Here is an 8,357-nt window from a genome sequence, read left to right as displayed (position 1 = left end):
CACAGTCCCTTCTCGCAAAGTTCAGCCCAGACTTTAGAGAGCAGAAGCGTTTCGGTCCAAGTTTTCCGCCTCGGGGCAGGGTGGGGCCGTTTGAGCCAAGAGAGACTCTTAGCCCCCCAGGCAGGTCTCAGGCCCGTGACCCCCAGGGAGACCCGGTCCCTGGGCGTGGGTCCCGCCCGCCCGGGACCGCCCCACGTGGCCCGGAACCGTGGCCGGCCCCTCATCCAGGCACCAGGTCCCTAGCTCTTCCCTGGCACTCTGCCTCTGGCGGGGTGGGAGACAGGCTGGCAAGTGTGGTCCACGGGAAAACGCGCGGTCCTCTGGGTGGCAGGGAGGGCCTCCGTTAACTCTGACACCAGCCCAGGGACCCTGTGGACCTGGCCTGATATCTCAAGGGGGGGGCACGTTGCCCGGATGGATGCTCTTGGGGTGGGGCCTGCTTGCGCCTGCGCGGCCCCGCCTCTTGGCCCGAAACCACCCAGCCGCGGCTCGGACAAAAGCCATCTCCTTGGGGACTCCCCCCTGTTCTTCCATCCGTAAAGGGGGACCCCTTTACGGATGGAAGAACAGGGGGATCTTCGCAGTGGTGGGGACGGGACGGAGGGGTCTGCGGGTTTGCTGCCACGTAGGCCAGTTGCTCGCACCCCGGCCCCATGTGTCCCAGCTCCATGGACGAGGTGGGCCGCTTATGGCGGGATGCAGGCGTCCTGCGGGGGTCAGGGGACGGCGTGGGCACTCCCCGGGCGAGAGAGGGCGCCTGGGACCCGAGAGAGCACCCGGGAAAATGCCCAGCCCTGGCCCCCGTGGCTCCAGTGGCCTCCCCAGGCTCCTGCCGTGGGGCCTGGTCCCGCTCACCGGGGCCCAGGTCCTCCGCAGGTGAATGCCTTTTGCGGACACCAGGGACCACAGGCCGCGGATCCCTTCACGGGCAGGGGGGGTTCGAGCTCTGTGGGACCCAGGTCGCAGCGCACACAGTCCCTTCTCGCAAAGTTCAGCCCAGACTTTAGAGAGTAGAAGCGTCTCGGTCCAAGTTTTCCGCCTCGGGGCAGGGTGGGGCCGTTTGAGCCAAGAGAGACTCTTAGCCCCCCAGGCAGTCCTCAGGCCCGAGACCCCCAGGGAGACCCGGTCCCGGGGCGTGGGTCCCGCCCGCCCGGGACCGCCCCACCTGGCCCGGAACCGTGGCCGGCCCCTCTTCCCGGCCCCATGTCCCTAGTTCTTCCCTGGCACTCTGCCTCTGGCGGGGTGGGAGACGGGCTGGCACGTGTGGTCCACGGGAAAACGCGCGGTCCTCTGGGTGGCAGGGAGGGCCTCCGTTAACTCTGACACCAGCCCAGGGACCCTGTGGACCTGGCCTGATATCTCAAGGGGGGGGCACGTTGCCCGGAGGGATGCTCTTGGGGTGGGGCCTGCTTGCGCCTGCGCGGCCCCGCCTCTTGGCCCGAAACCACCCAGCCGCGGCTCGGACAAAAGCCATCTCCTGGGGGACTCCCCCCTGTTCTTCCATCCGTAAAGGGGGACCCCTTTACGGATGGAAGAACAGGGGGATCTTCGCAGTGGTGGGGACGGGACGGAGGGGTCTGCGGGTTTGCAGCCACGTAGGCCAGTTGCTCGCACCCCGGCCCCATGTGTCCCAGCTCCATGGACGAGGTGGGCCGCTTATGGCGGGATGCAGGCGTCCTGCGGGGGTCAGGGGACGGCGTGGGCACTCCCCGGGCGAGAGAGGGCGCCTGGGACCCGAGAGAGCCCCGGGGAGAGTCCGAGGCCTGGCCGCAGAGGCCTCCATTGCCTCCCCGGGCTCCTACCATGGGGCCTGACCGTGCTCGCCCAGGGCCAGGTTCACCGCAGGTGAATGCCTTTTGCGGACGCCAAGGACAGGAGGTCGCCGATTCCCTCACAGAGGTGGGGGTTCGAGCTCTGGGGGACTGAGGTCGCAGCGGTCACACTCCATTTTTGGGTGGTTCCGCAGAGACTGGAGGGTTGAAGCGGCTGGGTCCAAGTCTGCCGCCTTGTGGCAGGGTGGGGGCTTTGCAGGCGAAGCAAGGCTCTTAGCCTCCCAGGCGGGGCACAGGCCAGACTCCCCAAGGGAGAACCGGTCCTTGGTCGAGGGTCCCGCCCGCCCGCCCCGAACCGCTCCACCTGGCGCGGAACCGTGGCCGGCCCCTCATCCAGGCACCAGGTCCCTAGCTCTTCCCTGGCACTCTGCCTCTGGCGGGGTGGGAGACGGGCTGGCAAGTGTGGTCCACGGGAAAACGCGCGGTCCTCTGGGTGGCAGGGAGGGCCTCCGTTAACTCTGACACCAGCCCAGGGACCAAGTGGACCTGGCCTGATATCTCAAGGGGGGGGCACGTTGCCCGGAGGGATGCTCTTGGGGTGGGGCCTGCTTGCGCCTGCGCGGCCCCGCCTCTTGGCCCGAAAACACCCAGCCGCGGCTCGGACAAAAGCCATCTCCTGGGGGCCTCCCCCCTGTTCTTCCATCCGTAAAGGGGGACCCCTTTACGGATGGAAGAACAGGGGGATCTTCGCAGTGGTGGGGACGGGACGGAGGGGTCTGCGGGTTTGCAGCCACGTAGGCCAGTTGCTCGCATCCCGGCCCCATGTGTCCCAGCTCCATGGACGAGGTGGACGGCTTATGGCGGGATGCAGGCGTCCTGCGGGGGTCAGGGGACGACGTGGGCACTCCCCGGGCGAGAGAGGGCGCCTGGGACCCGAGAGAGCCCCGGAGAGAGTCCGAGGCCTGGCCGCAGAGGCCTCCATTGCCTCCCCGGGCTCCTACCATGGGGCCTGACCGTGCTCGCCCGAGGCCGAGGTTCACCGCAGGTGAATGACTTTTGCGGACGCCAAGGACAGGAGGTCGCCGATTCCCTCACAGAGGTGGGGGTTCGAGCTCTGGGGGACTGAGGTCACAGCGGTCACACTCCATTTTTGGGTGGTTCCGCAGAGACTGGAGGGTTGAAGCGGCTGGGTCCAAGTCTGCCGCCTTGTGGTAGGGTGGGGGCTTTGCAGGCGAAGCAAGGCTCTTAGCCTCCCAGGCGGGGCACAGGCCAGACTCCCCAAGGGAGAACCGGTCCTTGGTCGAGGGTCCCGCCCGCCCGCCCGGAACCGCTCCACCTGGCGCGGAACCGTGGCCGGCCCCTCTTCCAGGCACCAGGTCCCTAGTTCTTCCCTGGCACTCTGCCTATGGCGGGGTGGGAGACGGGCTGGCAAGTGTGGTCCACAGGAACACGCGCGGTCCTCTGGGTGGCAGGGAGGGCCTCCGTTAACTCTGACACCAGCCCAGGGACCCTGTGGACCTGGCCTGATATCTCAAGGGGGGGGCACGTTGCCCGAAGGGATGCTCTTGGGGTGGGGCCTGCTTGCGCCTGCGCGGCCCCGCCTCTTGGCCCGAAACCACCCAGCCGCGGCTCGGACAAAAGCCATCTCCTGGGGGCCTCCCCCCTGTTCTTCCATCCGTAAAGGGGGACCCCTTTACGGATGGAAGAACAGGGGGATCTTCGCAGTGGTGGGGACGGGACGGAGGGGTCTGAGGGTTTGCAGCCACGTAGGCCAGTTGCTCGCACCCCGGCCCCATGTGTCCCAGCTCCATGGACGAGGTGGGCCGCTTATGGCGGGATGCAGGCGTCCTGCGGGGGTCAGGGGACGGCGTGGGCACTCCCCGGGCGAGAGAGGGCGCCTGGGACCCGAGAGAGCACCCGGGAAAATGCCCAGCCCTGGCCCCCGTGGCTCCAGTGGCCTCCCCAGGCTCCTGCCGTGGGGCCTGGTCCCGCTCACCGGGGCCCAGGTTCTCCGCAGGTGAATGCCTTTTGCGGACACCAGGGACCACAGGCCGCGGATCCCTTCACGGGCAGGGGGGGTTCGAGCTCTGTGGGACCCAGGTCGCAGCGCACACAGTCCCTTCTCGCAAAGTTCAGCCCAGACTTTAGAGAGTAGAAGCGTGTCGGTCCAAGTTTTCCGCCTCGGGGCAGGGTGGGGCCGTTTGAGCCAAGAGAGACTCTTAGCCCCCCAGGCAGGTCTCAGGCCTGAGACCCCCAGGGAGACCCGGTCCCTGGGCGTGGGTCCCGCCCGCCCGGGACCGCCCCACCTGGCCGGGAACCGTGGCCGGCCCCTCTTCCCGGCCCCATGTCCCTAGCTCTTCCCTGGCACTCTGCCTCTGGCGGGGTGGGAGACGGGCTGGCAAGTGTGGTCCACGGGAAAACGCGCGGTCCTCTGGGTGGCAGGGAGGGCCTCCGTTAACTCTGACACCAGCCCAGGGACCCTGTGGACCTGGCCTGATATCTCAAGGGGGGGGCACGTTGCCCGGAGGGATGCTCTTGGGGTGGGGCCTGCTTGCGCCTGCGCGGCCCCGCCTCTTGGCCCGAAACAACCCAGCCGCGGCTCGGACAAAAGCCATCTCCTGGGGGCCTCCCCCCTGTTCTTCCATCCGTAAAGGGGGACCCCTTTACGGATGGAAGAACAGGGGGATCTTCGCAGTGGTGGGGACGGGACGGAGGGGTCTGCGGGTTTGCAGCCACGTAGGCCAGTTGCTCGCACCCCGGCCCCATGTGTCCCAGCTCCATGGACGAGGTGGGCCGCTTATGGCGGGATGCAGGCGTCCTGCGGGGCTCAGGGGACGGCGTGGGCACTCCCCGGGCGAGAGAGGGCGCCTGGGACCCGAGAGAGCCCCGGGGAGAGTCCGAGGCCTGGCCGCAGAGGCCTCCATTGCCTCCCCGGGCTCCTACCATGGGGCCTGACCGTGCTCGCCCAAGGCCCAGGTTCACCGCAGGTGAATGCCTTTTGCGGACGCCAAGGACAGGAGGTCGCCGATTCCCTCACAGAGGTGGGGGTTCGAGCTCTGGGGGACTGAGGTCGCAGCGGTCACACTCCATTTTTGGGTGGTTCCGCAGAGACTGGAGGGTTGAAGCGGCTGGGTCCAAGTCTGCCGCCTTGTGGCAGGGTGGGGGCTTTGCAGGCGAAGCAAGGCTCTTAGCCTCCCAGGCGGGGCACAGGCCAGACTCCCCAAGGGAGAACCGGTCCTTGGTCGAGGGTCCCGCCCGCCCGCCCGGAACCGCTCCACCTGGCCCGGAACCGTGGCCGGCCCCTCTTCCCGGCCCCATGTCCCTAGCTCTTCCCTGGCACTCTGCCTCTGGCGGCGTGGGAGACGGGCTGGCAAGTGTGGTCCACGGGAAAACGCGCGGTCCTCTGGGTGGCAGGGAGGGCTTCCGTTAACTCTGACCCCAGCCCAGGGACCCTGTGGACCTGGCCTGATATCTCAAGGGGGGGGCACGTTGCCCCGAGGGATGCTCTTGGGGTGGGGCCTGCTTGCGCCTGCGCGGCCCCGCCTCTTGGCCCGAAACCACCCAGTCGCGGCTCGGACAAAAGCCATCTCCTGGGGGACTCCCCCCTGTTCTTCCATCCGTAAAGGGGGACCCCTTTACAGATGTAAGAACAGGGGGATCTTCGCAGTGGTGGGGACGGGACGGAGGGGTCTGCGGGTTTGCAGCCACGTAGGCCAGTTGCTCGCATCCCGGCCCCATGTGTCCCAGCTCCATGGACGAGGTGGGCGGCTTATGGCGGGATGCAGGCGTCCTGCGGGGGTCAGGGGACGACGTGGGCACTCCCTGGGCGAGAGAGGGCGCCTGGGACCCGAGAGAGCCCCGGGGAGAGTCCGAGGCCTGGCCGCAGAGGCCTCCATTGCCTCCCCGGGCTCCTACCATGGGGCCTGACCGTGCTCGCCCGAGGCCCAGGTTCACCGCAGGTGAATGCCTTTTGCGGACCCCAAGGACAGGAGGTCGCCGATTCCCTCACAGAGGTGGGGGTTCGAGCTCTGGGGGACTGAGGTCACAGCGGTCACACTCCATTTTTGGGTGGTTCCGCAGAGACTGGAGGGTTGAAGCGGCTGGGTCCAAGTCTGCCGCCTTGTGGCAGGGTGGGGGCTTTGCAGGCAAAGCAAGGCTCTTAGCCTCCCAGGCGGGGCACAGGCCAGACTCCCCAAGGGAGAACCGGTCCTTGGTCGAGGGTCCCGCCCGCCCGCCCGGAACCGCTCCACCTGGCGCGGAACCGTGGCCGGCCCCTCTTCCAGGCACCAGGTCCCTAGTTCTTCCCTGGCACTCTGCCTATGGCGGGGTGGGAGACGGGCTGGCAAGTGTGGTCCACGGGAACACGCGCGGTCCTCTGGGTGGCAGGGAGGGCCTCCGTTAACTCTGACACCAGCCCAGGGACCCTGTGGACCTGGCCTGATATCTCAAGGGGGGGGCACGTTGCCCGGAGGGATGCTCTTGGGGTGGGGCCTGCTTGCGCCTGCGCGGCCCCGCCTCTTGGCCCGAAACCACCCAGCCGCGGCTCGGACAAAAGCCATCTCCTGGGGGCCTCCCCCCTGTTCTTCCATCCGTAAAGGGGGACCCCTTTACGGATGGAAGAACAGGGGGATCTTCGCAGTGGTGGGGACGGGACGGAGGGGTCTGCGGGTTTGCAGCCACGTAGGCCAGTTGCTCGCACCCCGGCCCCATGTGTCCCAGCTCCATGGACGAGGTGGGCCGCTTATGGCGGGATGCAGGCGTCCTGCGGGGCTCAGGGGACGGCGTGGGCACTCCCCGGGCGAGAGAGGGCGCCTGGGACCCGAGAGAGCCCCGGGGAGAGTCCGAGGCCTGGCCGCAGAGGCCTCCATTGCCTCCCCGGGCTCCTACCATGGGGCCTGACCGTGCTCGCCCAAGGCCCAGGTTCACCGCAGGTGAATGCCTTTTGCGGACGCCAAGGACAGGAGGTCGCCGATTCCCTCACAGAGGTGGGGGTTCGAGCTCTGGGGGACTGAGGTCGCAGCGGTCACACTCCATTTTTGGGTGGTTCCGCAGAGACTGGAGGGTTGAAGCGGCTGGGTCCAAGTCTGCCGCCTTGTGGCAGGGTGGGGGCTTTGCAGGCGAAGCAAGGCTCTTAGCCTCCCAGGCGGGGCACAGGCCAGACTCCCCAAGGGAGAACCGGTCCTTGGTCGAGGGTCCCGCCCGCCCGCCCGGAACCGCTCCACCTGGCCCGGAACCGTGGCCGGCCCCTCTTCCCGGCCCCATGTCCCTAGCTCTTCCCTGGCACTCTGCCTCTGGCGGCGTGGGAGACGGGCTGGCAAGTGTGGTCCACGGGAAAACGCGCGGTCCTCTGGGTGGCAGGGAGGGCTTCCGTTAACTCTGACCCCAGCCCAGGGACCCTGTGGACCTGGCCTGATATCTCAAGGGGGGGGCACGTTGCCCCGAGGGATGCTCTTGGGGTGGGGCCTGCTTGCGCCTGCGCGGCCCCGCCTCTTGGCCCGAAACCACCCAGTCGCGGCTCGGACAAAAGCCATCTCCTGGGGGACTCCCCCCTGTTCTTCCATCCGTAAAGGGGGACCCCTTTACGGATGTAAGAACAGGGGGATCTTCGCAGTGGTGGGGACGGGACGGAGGGGTCTGCGGGTTTGCAGCCACGTAGGCCAGTTGCTCGCATCCCGGCCCCATGTGTCCCAGCTCCATGGACGAGGTGGGCGGCTTATGGCGGGATGCAGGCGTCCTGCGGGGGTCAGGGGACGACGTGGGCACTCCCTGGGCGAGAGAGGGCGCCTGGGACCCGAGAGAGCCCCGGGGAGAGTCCGAGGCCTGGCCGCAGAGGCCTCCATTGCCTCCCCGGGCTCCTACCATGGGGCCTGACCGTGCTCGCCCGAGGCCCAGGTTCACCGCAGGTGAATGCCTTTTGCGGACCCCAAGGACAGGAGGTCGCCGATTCCCTCACAGAGGTGGGGGTTCGAGCTCTGGGGGACTGAGGTCACAGCGGTCACACTCCATTTTTGGGTGGTTCCGCAGAGACTGGAGGGTTGAAGCGGCTGGGTCCAAGTCTGCCGCCTTGTGGCAGGGTGGGGGCTTTGCAGGCAAAGCAAGGCTCTTAGCCTCCCAGGCGGGGCACAGGCCAGACTCCCCAAGGGAGAACCGGTCCTTGGTCGAGGGTCCCGCCCGCCCGCCCGGAACCGCTCCACCTGGCGCGGAACCGTGGCCGGCCCCTCTTCCAGGCACCAGGTCCCTAGTTCTTCCCTGGCACTCTGCCTATGGCGGGGTGGGAGACGGGCTGGCAAGTGTGGTCCACGGGAACACGCGCGGTCCTCTGGGTGGCAGGGAGGGCCTCCGTTAACTCTGACACCAGCCCAGGGACCCTGTGGACCTGGCCTGATATCTCAAGGGGGGGGCACGTTGCCCGGAGGGATGCTCTTGGGGTGGGGCCTGCTTGCGCCTGCGCGGCCCCGCCTCTTGGCCCGAAACCACCCAGCCGCGGCTCGGACAAAAGCCATCTCCTGGGGGCCTCCCCCCTGTTCTTCCATCCGTAAAGGGGGACCCCTTTACGGATGGAAGAACAGGGGGATCTTCGCAGTG

Source organism: Desmodus rotundus, unplaced genomic scaffold (assembly GCF_022682495.2).
Source record: "Desmodus rotundus isolate HL8 unplaced genomic scaffold, HLdesRot8A.1 manual_scaffold_18, whole genome shotgun sequence".
In the NCBI taxonomy this organism is placed as follows: Eukaryota; Metazoa; Chordata; class Mammalia; order Chiroptera; family Phyllostomidae; genus Desmodus; species Desmodus rotundus.
The sequence above is the reverse complement of the archived record's forward strand: the minus strand, read 5'-3'. Positions refer to the sequence as shown.